Genomic DNA, 23,484 nt, shown 5'->3' on the forward strand with positions numbered 1-23,484 from the left:
AAAACTTTACACGTCTTGGTGCGTCGTGGCGAGGTAATGGCCGACGCTGATATGCCCATTTCTATAAATCTTGCGTATTTTTTCTTGTGGGAAGGCTACCCAATACCCAACTTTAATAAAGTTGCTTAAATTTTCAAAAAATACTCTATAATTTATGCTAATTCACGAAATAATTTCGGGCCCCCTTCGAGCTCGCCCCCCCCCGCAATTGGGGGGTTTGGGGTGCGGCAGTTACGGCCCTGCCAACACATACTAATTGAATTAGGTGTCGACGGCCGCACAAATTCCCATTTATAGCAACAGGTTGCCCTTCCCTGATCTTACGCCAAGTTTGAATCCGCATTCCAGTTGTTGAGTCTTTAACATTTCTGACAAATTTCCCCAAACTTGTTTGAAAATAGTAAAAAAACATCGAACAAGACATCAAATTATTTCAAGGCAGGTTGCACTGAGAAATCCTAATGCTGGTAGTGACTACAGAGAACCAGTGTTGGGATGACTCGAGTCACTTTTTCATATGACTTGACTTGACTCGAGTCACTTTGAAAAAATGACTTGACTTGACTTGACTCGGCGCTTCAAAAATGTGCATTGACTCGTGACTCGGAGAAAAATTTACGAGTCAATTTCAAGTCATCAAGTAAACGATGTCGATTAAATCACTGTATTTTGTGTTTGTTCGTATCGTTCGCGACACGCCTGTGTCATTTCTGAGAGTAACCATACATTCACTGATTGTACGTTCACTGATCCTCTATTGTTACATCACAGATAGATTGACCACAACCGAAATGATCACAGCTTACGTTGTCGTAGTAGCAGTAGATTAATCCAATAGCAAATATCGCAGGTGTTTCTTTAGGCGGCCCAATTCTTACATTGATTACAGTGATCACCTTAACCAACCCTCTCGTATGATTTAAAAGTCGAGCGAATATAATTTATGCGTCTATAGTCTCACGGATGTGTAGATGGGAAGTGTATTGTATCATATCAATTTTTTTCAACTTCTCGTGGCTTCGTATTCAACCTCTTGGTTAATAATAACAGACTGTAGCAAGAAGCAGTAGCTATAGGCCTACTATACAGTTACTCACACATTTTATTGGCAGTTCTACGTGTGCGTGAGCGATAAAACGCCTTCTTGCATGCATATTTACCTTTATATTCGTTATTTTATTCAAGATAAATGGCCAATTATTCTGTTTATCACACAGCTAGCAAAATGTAATGAGTTTGAATCGTCACTGATACCGCGAAAATTCAATTGACTTGAATTGTGACTTGACTCGTGACTCGACTTGACTTGACTTGACTTGACTCGAGTCACCTCCAAAAAACGAGTGACTTGACTTGACTCGAGTCACCTTCGAAAATCGATTGACTTGACTTGACTCGAGTCAAAATGTGCAATGACTCGAGATGACTCGTGACTCGAAGGTAGTGACTTGATCCCAACACTGCAGAGAACACGGCATCGTTCTGTACTGACATGCTAAATTCGATCGATTTTGGAATTGAATAAATTGTGTTTATTTAGGGTAGCTTAATTGAGGGCGAAACCGGGCAACTTATATTGCATTTAAATCTGTCTTAGGCAGTGAGAGAGAGAGAGAGAGAGATATGATATTCTTTCTCGCCTGCACCATCGAGATGCTTTGGCGACGGAGTTGCGATACGGCCCCATGAGGTCATCTAGTCTGCGCCCCCGTTTTTTTTCTCCTCCATGCTATCCGTGCAGTTCGCCAATTATTAACAACAGCTACCCAGCGCACCGAAATTTAGGCTACTGCAAAGCTATGAAGTAATGAATGACTTACACGTGGGAATTGCTCCAAATTTTCAAAGAATATCAAAAATTAGCTCAAATGAAGTTGAAATCAGCCTATACTCCGTTGCGCGCGAATGCTGGAGTTAGAATTTGGTGAGATTTTTTGAATATGAAATATGTTTCATCTTTAACAATCGTCTTCTCAGAATGATTGTGAAGCAAATTTTTAGTCAGAATTCATACAGACGTGGTTAATTTCTCGCGCCCCCCCTGAGAGCTTACCGCCCCCCCCAGGTTGAGAACCCCTACTCTACACCTTCCGCATAGCTCAATTTGCAGCTTTTGACAGTCCATGCGAACGAATGATGATCGTTTTCACAACTACTTACTTACTTGAGTAGATTTAAAGTCCGTCAATTCTACTTATACTTCAAGTAGTTTTAGGTCGCTTATGCAAGAAGTATTTCTACTCGTACTTGAGTAGATTTTTTTCGTCGCTACTTCTACTTCTACTTGAGTAGCTTTCTTGACTACTTTGACCACCTCTGGTTCTCATCTTTTCATTCTATCACAATCTTGCGGTATTCTGAATGGATATAAAAATAATAAACGAACGAAACAGTTCAAACTCCAGTAGGCCGGAGGGGCAGGTGGCTGATAGGCCTCTAGCCAGAGGTAAGCTGTACTTGGTCGTTTCGACATATATGTGTGGTAGCACTAGTAGGCTTATCCCCTGTAGTCTCATCCCTCCTCAGCAGATATCTTTCGCACAAGACACACAATGTCCAATTCGATGCCATGTATCGATTGAATATTTATAGTTCAATCTTCTACAAAACATTATTTATGCGGCCGACGAATAGCCTGACTACATCACCGGGAAGTAGGGTGTTCAAAAAAGCTTTTTTTCCAATTTCGTCGGCTTAATTTACCTAAAAAATAACGGGGGACGAGCTTGAAGGGATCCCAAAATTATTCCGTGAATTAGCATAAATTATAGAGTATTTTTTGAAAATTTATGCAAAATTTTCAAAATTTTTTCGCGCAGTGCGCGACTTCAAGATGTCAATTATCTTGATTTTTGGGTACTCTTCCCCCAAGAAAAAATACGGAAGATTTATATAAATGGGCATATCGGCGTTGGCCATTACCGCGCCACGACGCACCAAGACATATATAGTAGGTCATGTAACATGCGACTCCAAGAAATGTGCCAGAACAATCGGCAGCGAGAAAACCTTGGCCGAAAAGGACTGCCCTAATGTTGACCGAAAACTTCGTCAGATATACAAAATACTGTCTTGGCAATCTTAACCTCACAAGACAAATACCATCCCGCAGGGAAAAAATATATGCCAGTGAAGAAATAGCATGCAATTTGAAATCGTGTGCGTCTTTTAGTTTCCTAGCCTACGTTATGGTGATTCAGTCTTCAAGATTACCGGACTACGACCTAACATCGACCTCGCCCTCCGCCACATGCCACCTCATTTTTCGCTTGCGTCTTGTATTCTCTGCATTACTTTTCATTCAGTTTGCATGCCTCTTATTTACTTCGCCTAGGCTAAGGTGGGTGTCTGATCTTAAAGGCTACTCCAAGTTGTTTCGCCTACACCTTCCTATCTTTTCACTGTATCGCAGTCTTGTGATGTTTTGAAACGATGAAAATATTAATAAACCTGATTGATTGATTCTATATTTTTTATATAGCAGACAGGAGGTCACGAAATAACATCATGTGAAGGATTTATACCAACGGGCCCTACAGTTTCAAGACACCACACTCAGCTCTACCGGTAAATCTGATTACCTGAGCAGAACTGGCGTAGCAGCATGTGCTGCCGCCCCTGGCTCTTGCTTAAAATGCCGCCCCCCCTCAGTAGACCGCTGCAAATTTCGACATAGATTCATGTTCAAGCAATCTTGTCAATAAAAATAATTACAATAATATGCCGCGTCTCAGCCTCACCGTCTCCACGGTAATAAGGCCAGAAATAAAACAGACAAGAAATAGCGAACGAATGTATTGTGCAAATTGAAACTCAATAGCCGCCTCAAAGCAAAATCAGCGCTAATATCCTCAAATTCAAGTTTTTGAACGTAGTCTCTTTCTATAGACAGAATGGATGGAGCTGATAGCCGATCATCATTTATGGTAGAACGTAAATAAGTCTTAATCAGTTTGAGCTTTGAAAAGCTCCTCACACAGCTCGCAATTGAAACGCCAATGGTCAGATAAAGTTTCAGACACGAGCATAAATATGGTGTCGAATCAAGTAGCTTTGCATTGACGAACCACTGTAAAACATCAAACGCTGTTGCACTACGATCAAACGTGGTTTCACTGCTCCGCACCAGCCTCTTCACCCTTTTAAAATATCAACTTGAACAATTTCATATGATCATATCTTAATTTGTGCTCGTCCTAGAGGCCTCATATTGGTTTGTACGAAAAGCTAGCAATCTTCTGATTTATATGATCCCTAATTCGAAGGTATAAGGCATGACAATTTTTGCAGATAACTCCAAAAAGTCCACCTCGTCGTCATAAGTGCTTCTAAAATCGCTGGTGAATGAATTGTGACTTTCGCTTTGCAGCAGCGCGTGGGAATTCAAAAATCCAAGTATATCATTTAAGTTATGTATGCCGGTAAACCTAGTTTCAGCTTCAAGTTTAAATGTGTCCAAAGCTTGAAACATGCATCGTCTAACTTCTAACGATCTTCTAACGAACAATCGGCCTTGACGGCTATTTCGGAGTGGTTCCATCGCCAAGTTAACATATTAATTCGTGTTTTCGGAATCAGCGAGACACTGGCTTTCGATTGAGACCTGTTTGATTAAATTATAGCTCACGGGACGCCAGCTATAGGACTACCAATTATGCTTCTTTTAGCCGGCTGTGTAGGCCTACTGTACACTGTGCTGAACGAGATAGTGTAATGGTGATGCGTCCGGCTTCTTGATCGGTAGGTCGTCGGTTAGATCTTCGGCCGGGTCAGACCAAAGACTCGAAAACTGGTGTCTGCGGTTATCCCGCTAGGCGCTCAGCAGTCACAGAGGAGAATAAAACTGAGGTGCAGACTAGATGACCTTACTATATAAAGTCCGTATCGCATCTCCGTCGTCAAAGCATCTCGACGGTGCAGGCGAAAAGGAATACCATATCTCTCTTTCTCTCTCACTGTGCAGCCTCATTTTGCCGCCCACTTGGAGCCTGCCGCCCCTGGCGTAGAGCCAGAACCGCCAAGTGGCTGCTACGCCACTGCTGAGCAGAGAGGACCAACGTTTTTTGGGGGGGGCTGGCGAGGTGCTGTTACGGCCCTGCAATTTCGTCACACCGACATGGACAAAAATCGTGTTCCAGGTATGCCTGAAGAGGTAAGGATGTCTTTTCCACTTGTTTTGATCTTGACAAGGGCCTATGGTGGAGTTTGGATGATGAAGACATCGCCAGTAAACGAAAAAAAAGATATGACACGGATTTAGCTGGAAATTAGTCCACTTTATTGAAATAGACATAGGGTTCTGGTTAAAATCATTTTGCCCCTTAAGATCGATTTTAATAGAATAAATAATTCAAATCATGATTTTTTTTTTGATTTTTTTTTTACTCATAATAACAACAATACGAAAAAAAAAGAATATGGGATGAATGCGACGACCAGCATGTCATTGAGTTATATTTTTCATCTGAACAAGTCAGACACAATGCGACGTCATAAACAGATAGGACGATGTCGCCGTAAGAATGGCAACGGCGGGGGTAGAGGAGCCCAGATAAACATCCGACGGGAATTGATCGGGTCCGCCAGATTGGTAGTCGCATCGTCACCACTACGGTATCAAGGTGATGAAGGATAAAGCTTATACTTTAATGATGTGGGGCTGAAAATGTTCAACCTATGTGGTAATGATGGGTCGCTAGAATCAACTGATCTGTTCTAGTAGCGAGGAAATATGTCGAGTCAAATCGGGACCATCCATAATAGTTTTGCAACGCTTAGGCATCAGAGACGAGGGAATCTTTCGATAGAGTCTTCGGTCCGGATTGCACTGACAATAAGCACGTGACTACGGAATGAACAGATAATAAGCGCGTGGAATACGGGTAAATCTATTTCTCAAGTGACAGTCAATATCTATATTCTTTGTCGGTACAATATAGTTTTCTTCAAGATACAATTTGATATTATATGATATTCTATCATTGGTATATCTGCAGCACTCTTATAGTATACTCCCACAAGCGAATTATAAGACCAATGGGCATCGACCGCATCGTGACAGATCTTATTCCTATCAACAGTTATCGTCCTCTCGTCATGTCATCATCCACATTCGGTCAATACCATCTAATTGTACCCATATATCGTGGTAAAGCACCAATACTTTATTTTACTCTACGACAAGAAGGGGTTCAGGTAATATTGAAAGACCAGAAAAGGACTAATGTGCATTATAAGCTCGGTGGGTGTCCCTGAAGCTTGTAAAGTTCATTGGCATATCCCATTCTCAATTGCAATCAGAACCATTTTTACGCCCTGGATCAGACAATGTCAAGTAGCAGAGAAATATTCGAACACTGAGCTCCTGAGGAATGTAACTGATGTCCCTGCGGATGAGACTTTGGGAATCAATCAGGTCAATCAGGTTTATTAATATTTCAATCGTTTCAAAACATCACAAGACTGCGATACAATGAAAAGACAGGAAGGTGTCGAAACAAGTTGGAGTAGCCTTGAAGATCAGACACCCACCTTAGCCTAGGCGAAGTAAATAAGAGGCATGCACACTGAATTAAAAGTAATGCAGAGAATATAAGACGCAAGCGACAAATAGAATGGCGACTTTGCAATCAGTAAAAATCTAAGTCAAGGCAGCGAGACATTTTCATCTGAACAAGTCACAATGCGATAAGACACAATGCGCTGTCATGAACAGATAGGAGGATGTCGAACGACACGCATTAGCAGCGATCCTTTACTCTAACATCCACCTCGGCCTAGAGTGCCCAATGTCACAGTTCCTTTCGATGTTGATCTGCGGTCACTGCGGTCGTTGCCCCGAATATTTCAATGACTTCTTTACCTCTGAATCAAAAGCGCACAAGTACAACACACGCGCGTCCACGTCGTCCAAATATCATATGATCGACCGAAAAGATCATCGCTCCATCAAATATGCCGGACCTGATGTGTGGAACAGTATCCCGCCGGCCATCCGGCAGTCGACGAGCATGTCCACATTCAAGTCAGTCGAAATACAAGCAATTACTACTAAATAAATACAGTCCATCCTCAAGATTACCGGACCACGACTGACCTATCGATCTCGCTTCCCATGACATGCCGCCCTATTTCTTGTCCCTTCCTTTTTCTATACTATCTTCTTTATAGGGATGGTGTGAACCTCTGAAAGGTTCAGGTTCGTGTGAACGTGAACCTTTTTGAAAGGTTCTGTGTGAACACGAACGTGAACCTCGTGACGTCACGTGACGTCATATTGCTAATTTAAACCCCATATTTCAATTAGGTGATTGCCTATATTAATCTACTGTACACGATACCGAGCGACGACTCGGGGCCACATAATAGCTCAGTACTTAAGTACATATTGATGTTTGAAACGTCGCCAAATGTATCATCTGGGACAATCAAATGATATAATAATCCCATAAAATCAGTATCTTGCGTCGCTTTGCCAACAATGTCGACGTGATCGGACAATGTATTCGACGTCTGAGTATTGCCACATGGATATTGAGCAGAGTGTAAAATGGGTTTCTATACTTGCTACCGATTAACAAGTTATACAGCAGTATAGCAAACACCCCAGTCGCACGGATTTGGTTTTTATGATACAGTATACATATGTAGTCAAGATTGACCCCGTACGCCTGCTAGATTTTTACATCAGAAGACGATATCAATCTCATTGATTGGTTGAATAAGGATCATTTGCTGACAAAATACAGTGTATATTTCGCTCTTGATGTCATGTGATTGCGGGTCAAGCTCACAGCACAGAGACACTAAATATGCACAAACGCAAGGCTGGATATTTCGAGCAAACTTTTATAACAATACAAGTAAATTTTTGAGATTGTCAAGGGCATGCTCGTTTAGTGTTGAATGTTTATGCTGCCAGCCCCATGCATAGAGTGGCCCGCAGTTGAAAGTCAATAAATTTGAACCAATGATGTTATAATGAAGTGTGAAAATTGCAATATATGAAAAAGGTTCACAGTGCAGAACCTACCAAGGTTCTGTTGTGAACGCGAACCTCAAATTTTCCGAGGTTCACACACAGAACACGAACGTGAACCTCACGTTCACACCATCCCTACGTTCTTTACTTTCATTCGGTGTGCATGCCTCCTCTTTACATCGCCGAGGCCAAGGTGGGTGTCCGATTCCATAGACAACTCCTATAGTCGCTTCGACATCTTCCTTTCTTTTCATTGTATCGCATTTTTTGTGGTGTATTGAACTGATAAAATTGCTAATAAACCAATGATGATGATGATGATCTCTACATTACACTACAAAAATGCAACAGTGAAATGCGACATGCAAGGTAGACAAAGTCTTCCAGATATGACTATCACTTGGGAAATATATTTATTCGTATTTTACCTGCTCGTCAGTTCATTTCCTTTTCGCTGTCGTTAATTTCAGTGCGTTAAATTTCAATGAAGTGGACTAGTTTCCAGCTAATCCTTGCCATATATCTTTTTAGTGTTTATTGGCGATGTCTTCATCCAAACTCCACCACAGACCCTTGTCAAGATCAAAACAAATGGAAAAGACATCCCTGCCTCTTCAGGCATAACTGGAACACGATTTTTGGCCATGACCGTGTGACGAAATTGGTCATCGTAAATACTATTATTTCAAAAATGACCGAAATTTCAATTTGACTGACCTCGGCTTCTACTGATTGGAATCGAGTCAAATTTGGTGCGCAACGTTTTTTTTTACGATTTGACAACTAAACCGATGGAATTTAAAAAAATAATTTGAACACCCGTACCGGGCAGTCTCCTTCGCATAGCAGCCTATATATATTTTCGTATTATATTTGCATACACCACAAACAGGGCCGAAACAGCACTTTGTGAGTCCTCCATCCAACACTATATAATCTATAGACATAGCCTACTTAGGATAAGGGTTACCAATGGTCAGTAACGAAGTACTTCTACTTTTTCGAAGTACCCAAGTAGTTTTCTGCTAGTTGAGGTACTTACTCGATTAAATCAAATTTCGACTACTTGTACTTCGTAATATTATGAGATCTACTTACTTACTTTTCGCTATTTTCAGTTTGTCAAATAGAAGTGGTTTAATCCACCAATCAGAAAGATAGGCTGAGGAATTTTAGGGCTGTCTTCACGGAGTGCCAACATTGAATTTTTACAAAAGTTAAGCAAAGTCGAGAATTTTCGTCGCAGACTAGATGACCTCACGGCCGTATCGCAACTCCGTCGTCAAAGCATCTCGATGGTGCACGCGAAAAAGAATATCGTTTCTCGCTACAACTTCTCGGTATCTCTCTTCGAATAAATTCCGGCCCTTATAATATGGGAGAGGCCCAATGCCATGATATTTTCTAAAACGGATTGTTCGAGTAAACAGGATTAGTTTCCCATTGTCATATCAATATTCAATACTGTCGTTTGCGTCCCATGATGCGGGTGAATGCTTATTCTGCCAAAATTCCTGGGATGCATCAATATGAATCAAGCTCCACACCTTCCGCATAGCTCAATTTGCAGTTTTGAACATGCGAACGAATTACGACCGTTTTCACATCTACTCACTTGAGTAGATTTAAAGCCAGTCAATTCTACTGCTACTTCAAGTAGTTTTAGGTTGCTTGCTTAACAGTACATCAGGGGTGTCAAACATACGGCCTGCAGGCCGCATCCGGCCCGCCAGACCATTTCATCCGGCCCGCGAAGCTATTTTGAAAAATGGCTGTATTATCCAGCACATTTCTATCAAATTTTAAGATTTTTTGTACGGAACATTATCCTCAAATTATCGCTCAAGATAGCAATATCTCGAGTATGTTCAATTGTTCATATGCCACATTATAACTATCCGACAGTGGTGTTGTGGTTTCACTCTAGTCACCATCAGCAATAAGGAAGAGCCGTCATTTACACCCAATTCCGAGAAGGCAAAAAGTGCACACTCAATTCCGAGTTTTACAGAAAAAAATGGATAGAAAGCAAGTTATTTACAGAAGTGAAACCGCCATAGTGAGAAATCGGTATATGCAGGTTACATGGAGAATATAATTGTTACACAAAATTATAATTCAAATATCTGTGGACGCACTCCCAATTTTGCTTATGACTTAACAGCACCTCAGCATACGGAGAAACCCGAATTGCGGTATAATTAGGCTTACCATACGTCCCGCTTTTTAACGTCTGGTCCCGGCGTCCCGCCCAGTCAGCAAAGCGTCCCGCTTTTTAAGGCCGTAAGAAATTTAGGTCAGATTTAGAGCAAATTGCGAGTGATAAGCCGTAAATTAGCACATAGCACAGAAGTGACGCTCCGGCGGGTATTTCGGAGTGACAAACGGTGATTTCAGCTCTGAGCGAAAAGATGACCTTTTTTTTAGTCATCCACCTAGCAATGCGGAGAGAAAACGGTATTTTGAGCTCTGAGCGGAAAGAAGACCTTTTTTTTTTTTTTTTTTAGTCAACCGATCACAAAGTGGGATAAATTCACCGGTTTTTGAGAATTTTTCTCCGGTTTCGCAAGCCTCAGATTTCGGAAAAAGTGTCCCCCTTTTAGATTTCCAGAATATGGTAAGCCTAGGTATAATAGTAATGAGCCAGCATTAATATATCTTTAGTATTCCTCATAATGCGTACACATGAGCTACTCTTTTAAAAGTTTGTATTACCGTGTTTAACCGGCCATAATCTTAATTTTGCAAATTCCATTGTTCCCAATAAAGGTGTTGCTAGAGTATAGAACCCTATGATCCGTTATAATGCAATCTATTATTGTGTATTGAGTATTCAAGCAAAAAACAAGGGTATGGAATTTCAATAATTTGAATGGTCCGGCCCGCGAGCGATCAGATGGTTTGAATCCAGCCCGCGACGTAATTTGAGTTTGACACCCCTGCAGTACATATTACTTCTTTACTATACTTTGACTACTGTAGCAGACCGCTGGTCCTTTGAATCCATTGTCCCTAGTTAACGCCAGGTATCTGTTACGAAGGAAATATACTGTGCAGTGTGCTTGTACTAGGATTTGACCACATGACAATGACAACTATTATAACTCTACTATCTCTTCCAGTGTTGCGCAAGCTTAGTAACCATTGTTACGCCAAACATAAGTTCTACCTTTTTCGTGTCGCTAGTAGTTTACAACCCGTTTCTAATTGGCTCATCAAGCTTCACAATCGCATTCATTGTTAGGTTCAAGTGTAATAAACGCCCGTGACGTCATTATATGTCTATAGGGAACACTCGGATGATCTTTTTGATAATACGTAGGAATTTTTTTATTGGACGGACTTTTGATGAAAATAGTAGATAAGTTTGTGATTGACCGAATGTAACAGTATATGATAAAAATGACGGCATTTACTACGGTGCAAACTTCATGATGAACAGTATATGATAAAAATGACGGCATTTACTACGGTGCAAACTTCATGATGGTACTATATGGAACTGATGAAGAGAACGCACGAAGATCGTTATGATAAAAATAAAAAATAATAAATAACATGAATTTCCGGAATTTAAATGGGGTACGCTATTATGTCAATCATACTTTTTAAGAAAGCGCACGAGATCGTTAAGATAAAAAGTAATAAAAGAATGTCCCACTCGAGACATCTCTGTATGCGGCGATGTCGCCATCTATAATTGGCTGCAATATTATTTAAAATGTAAAACGTAATGTTCTAAATAATCACAACGATCTCCATGTGAAGATGTTATTTCCAACTCTATCCCTCTAAGAAACACAATATTGGCGGACTCATAAAGACGCCTGCCTATCCATTAGAGCTGGGACCAGGTGTGTTTGTTTTCAGAGATGGTCCAAGTAATTACTCAAATGGGAGTAGAAGTAACCACGAAAAATTCGATACTTCGTGAAGACAGCCCAAATTACTCGGGTTTTCTGATCAAGGGCTACTTCTATTCCGGCAAATGGAAACGAGAAAAGAATTATCTGAATGGGGCGCAGATTGTTGATTCAATTTACTTGAGTACTTCAAATAGAGAGTAGAGGTATTCCATTACGGAACATCTTTATTTTTTAGAAATATCTGTGGTGTTAGTTGGTCGTTGTTTACATCGGGCTGGATTCCTAGTGCTGTGATCAGGTTAAATGGCTATAGAAAGAGCCTGGGTGAACCACCAACACTCAGGCAGGTGCGGTGGAATTTAATCTCTGTGCGATTTTAGCCCATGGCCGATTGTTATTGTAGCATATCATGAAATGTCGCTACGTTGCAATGGTATATTTAGCTTGCCTTGTCGTGACTGCGGTAAGATTGCATGATTTGAGTGGAGCGACTCGAATTAGGAATGGAATTACTGGCCTTAGACTGGTAATATGACCAATAATGTCAACTGACTTTGCGTCGTAATTAATGGGGAAAATGCCGTTAAACCCGAAATTCTGGTTGAGCAGGCTGACGACACGACTCCACATATACAGGTGAGGCGTATACTTTATGGTAGTAACTCCGAACTGTGTTTACTGCTCCTGGGCGATCTAGGCGTGGAAAGGGTGTCTGATGGTGTATGTGGGATTCCAGAAAGATCTGTAGGGTGAGTTTGCAAAAGAGAAAGGAATACCAATTACGTGACAAAGCATTTTTCGCCCATGAAAAAATGAGAATTACGCGTCATTACCTAATTTGGGGCATTCTTGAAGATTCCAAGGGCAAAAAAAACCTGTTGGCCTAGAAATTTTTACGTCATCGGTTCGCGTGGAAGTAACAGATAGAGGATTCTTTTTTCCTTTTTTTGCGGGACGGAAATGCATATAAGTCGGTATACTTGACTTGGAATGTCAGTATCAGTTCCAGTGGGATCAAGAAAACAATTCAAGAAAACAAGCACGGATTGAAGAAGATTGAAGAGGGCAATCTCTTCTATTTCAAGAAGATATCGGTATGTTAGTTACTCTATTGAATTTGAGTACAACGCCGAAATGCTACTTGAGTAACATAGCAAGCAGCAATGCGGAATTTGTCTGTTGAAGATCTATTAGTTCAATTGTGTCTTTGGATTCGGAGAGTCATCGTGAAACTGGGTATTAAATATTGACCGGATAACTTGTGCGGATATGAATTAAGCTGTTCCCTGGAGGGGTCTGGTATACTATATATCTTCCTTGTCTAATATACCTAACTAATTATATCATAACACGATAATGTTGACAATGGCGGACCTGTCCTCCGATCTCAGAGACTTTATTTAATACAGCTTGCGACTTCAACATAATTGTTCATAATTGACCGAAGGAATTTTTTTTAACTGTTTGAGGTCTATTTTAGGATAATTGTTCGGTTTCGCGCGTTGAATTACAGAATGAGTTGGCAGATTCTGCCCCAAGAAAACCAGATAAGAGGAATAATATTTCATTATCTATTTTGTCTAATTTTATCTCTCACGAACTGGAACAGGAAAAACAGGTTCCTATCTTTTTCCTTTTTTTGTTTGCTTTCAAATTCGGTCACGTCAGTCCTAAAATTATCAAAAATTTGGACTTACGTCATGATAATATTATTAGAAAAACAAAAAAAGTATTTGGTTTGAAAAAAGAGTAAATATAGTATATATGAGCCCTCGGTTGGGGCTGAAAAAGAAAGTGAGTCATCCTTTGGGGTGAGCTCAGGTCGGGACTTGGTGAGTCATCCTCTGGGGTGGACTCAGTTGGTAACTTGAAAGTCATCCTTTGGGGTGGACTCAGGTAAGAACTTAAGCAGTCCGCCTTTTGGGAATGTTGGTCATCCTTCGGGGTCGACTAAGATAAGAACTTAGTCAGTCATCCTTATGGACGACTTAGGTAAGAACTAAATGTCAGTAACGCACGGCTCAGGTAAGAACTAAATATTGCATAAGCTGCCCTATGGCCGCATATTTATATGTATGCTATGTATGTGTGTATGCTATATGCGTTTTTACCTCTTAGCGGTGTATATATGAGACCGTTTTGATCCGCATATATGCCCGATGATGAATTATATTTCAAAGTACCATTTACCAGAAGTAGCGCCCCAGACCCTTACGGGAGATAACCGCCACTACTACTTATCATGCTAATAATAATAATATGCGACCTTTCGAATAGACTCGCATGTCGGCATGCAGATATAGGCTAGCATGTTTATTAGTGTGGTCTATCAATTTAAATTATGCTTCGAACAAGGTTATTTCAGGTAGACTATTCATCGACTTCTCGATCGCTTTGAGGTGGCGTATTCTGACTCTGCAATGTGCAAGACAGATCATATAACTACCCGATCACATTCGGCCATACGCACTATAGAGCAGAGGTCTCTGACACTCACATCTCCTCTGACGGTGACGTGTGGTTCTCATAGAAATCGAAGTTGACGTTCATCAGTTTACATAATTGTTATCATGAATCAAAATCCACCATACTTTCCAGTATGACATGAAATGTAGATATGAAGCATTGTTTGTACGGTACATAACCCGTCATCACAACTCGTTGTGTATTCGGTGGGTTTCTGTCTATTATGACATAAGGCTATAACTTGACGACCATATCAGTTCGGCTTTTGGAACATGCTAAAGAAGTTTACTGTCTAGTGGCTAGCTTACTGAGAAGTCAAGTATATTGATTATGACATTAGAATTACGATGTACTACCACGGAAGACTAGCGGTAGCGGACGGGGGACAGTTTTTGAATAACGATGAATTGGTCGGATTGACCAACAATTAATTACTTTGTAAAGGGATAATTACTAAACTCTTAGTCTCAAACAAAAACTGAACAAATCGAATGATGAATAAATTGTGAGATGAATTTAGTTATCCTCGGATTTGTACATCCAATCTGATGGTCCTATCCCAACTATTAGCTATGTTCCCCGATTGCGGTACAGCGAATTTTATCAATACGTGTCCCTAGCTGGTTTGAAATGATACTATTCTGAGCGAACCTACTTCGTGACGATGACTCACAATATATGAATTGTTTAGCTTTAGATTGTGTTAAATATTGTGTGTTACGTTCACATAAGCATTAGTCGCTATAGCAGACTTTCGTGTTCATTTTGGTCTGTCTTTATCTCGCCCTAGATTACTCAACATTCGATTTTGCCCGCAACTACTCGCTTTTATCAAGTTCGCATGTATGCTTCATACTCGGAGCTTAATTGATAGGGTCAAAAATATCTAGTAGCAGCGATAAAGTTGCCCCGGGGTATATAGCGACGTATAGTAAATATGTGGCTTCACAGAGCATCAAGGAGTATATCCCTGTCGCTATATTTACGTTGCGATGCATGAGTTGCGCGTGATATGTTAATAGCTAGATATTACATAATATTGCCATTATTTAAAATCATTCATGTAAGTGCTTGTAAGGACAATTAAATAAGCTTCAGTAAAAAGAAACGCACTAGTCCAAAATAATAGCTTCAGAAATTGGGCAGCTTTTCGCAAGGACAGAGCCGAAATGGCGACTCGAACTGAAAATATTACCAAACCTATGTCAGAACCCCATGGCCGCTACTATTCCGGCAAGGTTATTACAATTCTAAACGGGATGGCAATGCCAATGCGGAGTCGTCATATATTTCAAGAATTGTAATGTTTCCAAGTGCTCGTGGAGCAGCGAGGCAATACGCTGGCTATTGTGTCGTGCAAATGTGTTCAATTTGTGCTACTATGTATCCCTGAGCCCACAGTGATGGATTTTACGGCTTAGCGGAGAGACGCCAGATTATGAATAAGATCAGTAGGCTAACTGAAGAGATTAGCAGCGACTTTTGTCACTGAGCTGCCCAATTCCCATATAAGCCATTAGTAAGAAGATCAGCCGTTGCGTAGGCAACAGATATATAATCACCCTAAATTCCTCTCAATAAAATAAAAATAAAATTCTTATATACAATAGAAAAGTACACACATCATTTTTTTGCGAAATTGATGTGGCGAAAATTGAGTCCTAGTGTTCACGCTTTCGTTTCATGAGATAGATTGCGTCAACGCTAGATTACCAAAACGCGTTTGAACTCTATATTCGCCGTATTCATGTTATTATACCATCGTGTTGCGTTAACGAAAAATGTCGCCACCATTTTGTATTTCGAATATGCGCGTGGGTTAGTGAACGAATATGCCGTGTAGATTTAGCCGTTGTGTTGATATCTGTTTATGCTTATCTGGAATTGTCGTATGCATGTTAACAATACCATCAGGTTGCTTTTAAACACAAAATGGCGTCACCATTTTTTCATGTATGCGAACGTTTGCAGTGAGCTGAAGCATAATATATATATATGTGTATGAATATATGTCATACATGGTGCCCACGTAAATTATAAACTCAGTTGTAGTATCCAATTCTTGCAAATAAAGAAGGCGTGGATGCGTCTGCTAGTTTCGAATAATTTGTGAATTTATGCCGATGTAAAGCCACCACTCTCGAAATGAAGCCCCAAACGAAGCATCCAGTATCAGACGATATGCAGAAAACCGGACATTGACGGGGAATTGCGTAATGGTTTAGCGTCATAGAGCATTGCAGTGTGATGTTCGGATGTCACCCTGAAAGCTCTTACCAATATATATTGATTGGATCGGCTGCTTGCCCCAGTTGCAAGGTATACAGAAATAAAGCAGTGCGACAAAATGGGATCGACTGCTTGCCGAAGTTGCAAAGTATACAGAAATGGAGAAGCTTGATGAAATGTGTTGGAATCGCTCCATGAAGCCGGCGAACTAAAGAGCCATTTGGAATCTCGCTACGACAAACCCTTACCAAACCCCGTGTTCTACTGGAATGCCAGATCCCAGAATTGACACAAAAGTACTTGAAGGTCATAAGAAGAAACGTACTCAAACAAGGGGTCGGTGCCTGAACGGATTGCAGTTGCTATCTACATGTGGAAGACTGGGGAACTATTATAAATGAGGTGGTCTGCAAATTGGTCAACTTGAACTATGAGTGTTATTTTTTGTGGCATCTATTGAGATATATATTCCTTATGTATTATGTATGTGGCAGGAAAGGCCATCACAACCATTGTGAAAACAAACCTTGGAGATTTATTTCGATTATAGATCGTGCATGATAATAAATAGGTTAATTTTTATCGACTCGTAATTTCAGTAACCTGTCCTGCACGCCATTTTATATCAGGATGTGCAATGTGCATAGAAATGCCCTATTTGTTATCTACATGTCTGCTTATTGGAGTATTTGGTTGTATTAAAGGTAATTAATTAATTATTTAATTAATTAATTATGCCCCTGGACCTCGAAAGGTCGCTGCTTATTTCGATCAAGCTGCAACCAATGCTTCAATCACCGTCGTCAAACCCTGGATGTGCAAGTGAAGGAGTGTGGAGAAAGTGAGGTGAAAGTTCAACACTGTGAAATAATATCGAACCAAAGTGTAGAAAACTTGCATGACAAAAGCCATGAAGCTACACTATAAACAAATGGAGGCACCACGGACTTCCGGTGTTGAACGACACTTCCGTTGTAACATACACGAACATTTGTTACACTCCCACTGTCCATTTCAGTGGGTTTGTCCGACCAATGAACCCTACGACCACTATCGTCGAAACCGCTCTCTTCGTCTCATTAATCACGTCTGCAATCTCGTTACTGATTACATTGACTTCAATGTACCTCCAACTGGTTTCGACCACAACTGCAATCCAGACGGCCATTTCATATGACGGGGGAGAGTCTGATGACGGACCCACCACACAAACGCGAGGATCGCGACAATTGGCACGGAACAATGAAAATACCTCACTCGAAACGTCGCTGTCAAGACGACCGTACTCCAGAGGATTGAACTGAACCAGACTTGCGCGATGAAAGTTACTCCATTCGGCAACCACGAGAGCAGAAAGTCGGGTAAGAAATATGATTTTCTCGGTTACTGTGGCATTACCACATAACTGTTTTCTATTCTTATGTACATATATGTCTAGATATATTTTGCTACCACGCGTGATCCGCCACGAAATGTGTTCAACGTGGCCAGGATTGCTACACAAGTAGAAGTAGAATAATATATATCAAAAATTTATTGCAAAACTACTTCAAGTACAAAATGAATGGAGTGGAAAGTATTTAGGTGAATAGCTTCAAGATGGTAATTCCGTATACTTTTAACAGGATGGTGCTTTCGAAATTGCAAAATGATTTGACTTGACTTAACTTGACAATTTAAAAATGCGGATTGACTCGTGACTCCAAGGTAACTTTTCGAGTCAACTTCAAGTCATCAAGTAATTGGTGTCGCTTAAGTCGCTGCACTTTTAGCTATACATGTTCTCTACACGCTGATATAAGCTGTGTGGACAGCCAGTCATTCCACGACTGAGCAGCATGATTCTGCTGAGACTTCGTCGATATGCCACCATTATAATTGACCGCAAAAAACTGACAAGAGCGTACGATGACTTGGACTAGTATAAAGCAACATAGCCAGTTTCGATTACCCAATAATCACACTGTTTATACATATATATTAAGCGTTGAAAGTCGATGTAGTTTTGAATCGTATCGTATGGCGCGTATAGGTGAATTATGTTGTGCATCATATCAATTTTCCTAACTTCCCGAGGTTTCATATTCTATCATCTATTCGGTTGAGGTTTACCGACATATGGTTTAGCAGCTCCACGTATATGTGGGCCATATAGCGCACTGTTGAAGATATAATAAACGCAATCATTGTTACTCGATTCAGAATTGATAGAGACCTTTTACTGCAATCATCTTGCAAAATGCAATAACTTGAATTTGAACTTCGAATCTGATATGACTTTGTGAATCGAATTGTTTTGGCTTGACTTGAATCGCCTTTAAAAGTCGAATGACTTCACTTTACTAGCGTCAAAAGGCGCTATGACTCAATATGACAGTGACTTTATCCCAACACTGTTACACACAGGGCAGTATTTTTCTACCATCAATAGTGACTATTTCATCAAATTTATGTGACACGCAGGTAATTGTGATTAGTAATCGCAGTTGATTGTGACAATTGCAGCATCTTCAATTGATCGTAATTGCAATCGATTCTTCGATATATCTTACAGGTTTTTCTAAGAACGATTAATTGTCGACTGTAGAACGATATATGACATAAACTGAATAAGGAATATCACAGTACAATCTTAGGTTATTCATGACAGAAGCGTCAGATTACGTATCGTAACGAATTATCCGTTGTAGTAGAAATGATTGAAAGGGCCCACGCCATGCCGTATGTCAGTTATTGAAATACACCGGACAGCACTGCTTCGCAGGAAGAAAATATTAAATGAAGCTATCGGCGCAATGATTCGGGTGCTGGAATCGCTTGATCGCACTGACAAAACTTACTGAGGATTATTGAAAAGTCCCCGTAGCTTTCACATATAAATTGTTCGACTCGAGCTGTATATTAGTTTTAGAGTTCTGTACAACACCATACGTTTAACCAAAGTAGTATAGAACTTCTGGTTTTGAAAGGGCATGGTGCAAAAACCATATGCAGTTATACGCACCATTTCCAATTATACATACATACATACATACTATGTGGTCTCTCTATTACGACACCATGCTTGAAGTCAATTTGCAAGTTGGTATATTATTTCTCTAATTAATGGATAAGCGTCCAACTTCTTGCATTCGGGAATTGAGATATAAATTATAATATATCTAATGAACTGGCAAGAGGCTTGTCGCAGGTGGCCGCTGAGAACCTCCTGGCATTGGGGATATGTGTTTGAACTTTCGCATCGTTCATGGTGATGTAACGTCATAGTGAGCGGGGCTTGAATACTCGACTTGACACCCGAGGCAACATTCGAATCAAATCGTTTAGATACTCGATTTTCCCCAGCGGGAATGATATCAACTCTCTGCTTATAATTTTCAATGGATACGTAATTGTTGATGTTTGGTTATGCTTAATTAAACACGGTGCGAACATTGCTAATTGGCGAGGAGTAGGTACACCGAGAGATTGGAAATGTTGTAGCCTACTCATCAAATAAAGCATGACGAATTCCATATAGAAGCTTTAAAAAATCGATGGTTGTTGCTTACTGGTATATATCATACCCAAACTCTTCTCTTCCGTTGGCCGTAACCTCTGGCGATATCTAAGTCTATTGTTGGCAATAGGCATACATGTTCATTATTCATGTTCAACTACGAGGAGCATTATTCCTTATGGAAGAATTTAACGTTCAATTTACTCTATTCTTACTTGGCCTATATACATGAAACTAGCACCATTACGCGATTCTTTAACTTAAACATTTTAATCTGCCGCTTTAGCTTATACACATGTTACCGTGGGTCGTAGATATAATGAAAATTATTAGGGCGGAAATTGTCCGCTATAAAGTGTGGCAATTGATGCATTGTGACGTCGCCAGCAATAATATTAAAAACAAAAATCATTGTAATCGTGATTACTGCTGCATGATTTTGCTGTAAGCGCAGTCGTGTGATTATGCAGTGATCGGAACTAAATCGAATTGAAGTAGCCTAATCAAGCCATGTCTGCTGTCTACTTACTGAAACCAACATGCCGAAAGTTGGTTTTTGCGCTGAAAATTGTTGAGTAGAAGTGGAAGCAGTCTAAAAGGATAATGTCATATCAAATTGTACTGGTCGACAAGACCTAATTAAGTGCCCCGAGAAAAATAAATGCTTTGATACTTACGTCTACTGCCAGCCATAATCAAATTTTATGGACTGCAATTTGTAATAATTTTGTAACGTTCTATTACGGAATTCGCACATGAGAACAGTGCTTAAAACATACTTGTTCTACTGGGCTGAACAACTACCCCTTAAAATGCGACGGCATAGAATAGGGGGTTTATCCCACGTGAGGTCCCTGTGATCAATCGTTCTCTATGAGTCGCCAGTTCCCTTTGCAACCGACATGAGAGTTCACAAGGGACAGGTGACGAAGTTGTTAATGACCCAGCTATACAGATAATAATGAATTGACGTTTGCCGCGGTTCTTGACGGTGAAACAACCGAAGCTAGAAGTAGTACTAGCTACACTACAACTGGTTACGGGTCGGTGGATGCTGCAATTTTATTTAGCGTCGAGTGCGGAAGCCCCACTGACGCCACCGGGACCAAGGAAGTCCCGTCTTCTCGGAATAATTTAGCGCCCAAGGTATAGGATGTTCGGTGACGCTAGTCTCAATCGGGGGAAGTTTGTCACCCCCGAACCCATTCATGCTTAGCGAGGAAATTCCGCTAGCATTAATCAGGACACGGGTGTATGGAAGGATCCTGACAAAAAACGGCCGACGCATTCGCCACGATAGATACGTGGGAATCGTTTCTGACGACGGCCCTATGGTCGCAGCAGTCGTGCCGCTTACCGAGAAAGTCACTTTGAATGCAGCTGTCGCATCCACATTGAAACTAAATAGTGTGGATGGCGAGGAGTCTGGAGGCAATATGCAAGCCTCTCCAGAACAAAGGGCCCCCGACGACAAAGGTAGTCGCCGGCGTGATGATAGATGCGGGCACGCACCTACTTCAGAGGCAGAAACAGTCGAGCGTGGAAGCCCCATTGACTAAAGGTAACCTCGCCCTCTCTCCATCGACGTCAGAGTTATACGTCAAGGCCCAACCAGGCCAACTCGCGGTCCGATAACTACGTATGAACTGTATGATGGGACCAACGTAGAGTCGAACAGTGCTCTGTGACGATTGAAGGGCTCACAAGTACGTGATAATCTTCAATTTCAGTTCTTGTAGGCCTACCTATGAACGGGAACGTAAATATAATGGGAATTACTGTAATATACGACCTAGCTCAAGAATTATGAGTAGAATATTACAAAGTATACATGTTGCAGACTTCGCATTCCTCATGCAATTCAAAATGTGAAATTATTGACGTAGAAGATATACTTGTGGCCACGTTTATCATCTGTACTAATAATGTTAAGTGGAAAGTGTATTATTGCTCACAAATCTCAAACTGTGAAGTCAGACGTACTCATGCTCTTCACTGGGTTAGCCTATAGTGATGGAATCATGACCTTGTATTTAAGAATCGCCATCTATATACGATAGATAGACACATCGTGGTCAGTATGATGACACGTTGACAGTTGATTTGTCCGTGATTCATTTTAAAATACGCCGTTTGCGCTAAAAAATGACCTACCGGTACTTTTGAGTTACGTTAGAGTGGAACGCAAACTGGATTTTCCTGTTTCTCCGTGTTTTCTTTTGGGTGTGAATCCAAATGAGAGCATCGTGTTGAAAGAAATCTGCACAATGGCAGTAAACGAATAAAACTGAAACATCGTAAATAGGAATATGCTGACTCGGTATATCTGCTAGATTTCAATGACGTAGGAAAGAACTGCCCTTGGGCGATTATGAAGAGCTAATATTAAAATTAAAGTAGTAATAAATTAAAATAGAAAAATCCCGCGTGACATTCTCTAAAACATTCCAATGACGTAGGATGGAACTGCCCCTAAGGCTGTAGTGATTTAAGATATCACGAATTTCAGGAATTCAAATGGGGTACGCTATCATGTCAAATCTCTTAAAAGCCTATAATTTATGGTAATCTAATACTTTCTGATGTTATCATAATCTATAATCTATAAATATTTACGTCAAATTGTAGATGAACGATATGATATCTTAACAGTTATCATAATCTATAATCTATAAATATTTACGTCAAATTATAGATGAACGTTATGATATCTTAACATGTTTCACCTTTACCGTTTATTTGGGCGTTTGGTTCATGAGTTCCCATTGTTACGCATTTTCAGGTATAAAAACCCACGTTTTCTCTGTTGCGGCCTTGAGCTCTGAGATTCACCTCAGCGCCTGACGTACTATTTTCTGCAATACATCCGACCGAGTGAACTCGTGTGAGTTAAGGAATCACCGTCTAAGACAGCAAGTCGTTCAGCTACCTACTGCTGCAGCACGGCACACCCTCCTGTTACAGCTACCAGCAAGTCGTTCAGCTACATACTGCTCCAGCACGGCAAGGCCTCCTGTTACAGCTGCCAGCAAGTCGTTAAGCTACCTAGCTCCAGCACGCTACAGCCTTACTGTTACATGGCGCCTGGAGTTCAGCAACACACAGCTACTGTTATATGATGCCATCGAGTTCGGTAGCTCACCTTACTGTTACACTACCTAGCCTACCCAGCAAAAGCAGCGACACCCGATTGAATGTAGGCGAACCCTCGACCGAATCGACTTACTTGGTATTTTTAAACCTTCGTCTCTACTTCCACGACGTCTTTAAAGTCGCTATTTCCACTTGCAAATTTACATTTTTTTGATTTGCGTGTTAATGCTGACTCCTCTGACTACCAGCTCCGAGCATGCCTCTTTCTATTTCCTAACTTACTACAAGGCAGGGTTACCATTATGGTTGCATTTAAAACATACATGTTTAAAACAAGACAGTGGCTATTC

The 23,484-nt window shown here is 40.7% G+C and overlaps 1 protein-coding gene across 4 annotated transcripts in view; it reads left to right on the forward strand.

Annotated features, from left to right (window-relative positions):
* Positions 1 to 17,222: 17,222 nt before the first annotated feature.
* The window catches only part of LOC145443970 (BRISC and BRCA1-A complex member 2-like), a 48,935-nt gene continuing 42,673 nt past the window's right edge, over positions 17,223 to 23,484 (forward strand). For 2 of the 4 annotated variants that reach the window (XM_080321871.1, XM_080321870.1), the window contains exon 1: positions 17,225 to 17,246. The gene's annotated coding sequence lies outside the window, so the exon portion shown is untranslated. Of the gene's footprint in view, positions 17,247 to 23,484 lie in introns of all 4 variants that reach the window. The other 2 variants (XM_080321872.1, XR_013916579.1) reach the window with 2 other exon arrangements.

The sequence above is a fragment of the Botryllus schlosseri genome, chromosome 8, assembly GCF_051294905.1.
Source record: "Botryllus schlosseri isolate E-star chromosome 8, Bs_hap1, whole genome shotgun sequence".
NCBI classification, from domain to species: Eukaryota; Metazoa; Chordata; class Ascidiacea; order Stolidobranchia; family Styelidae; genus Botryllus; species Botryllus schlosseri.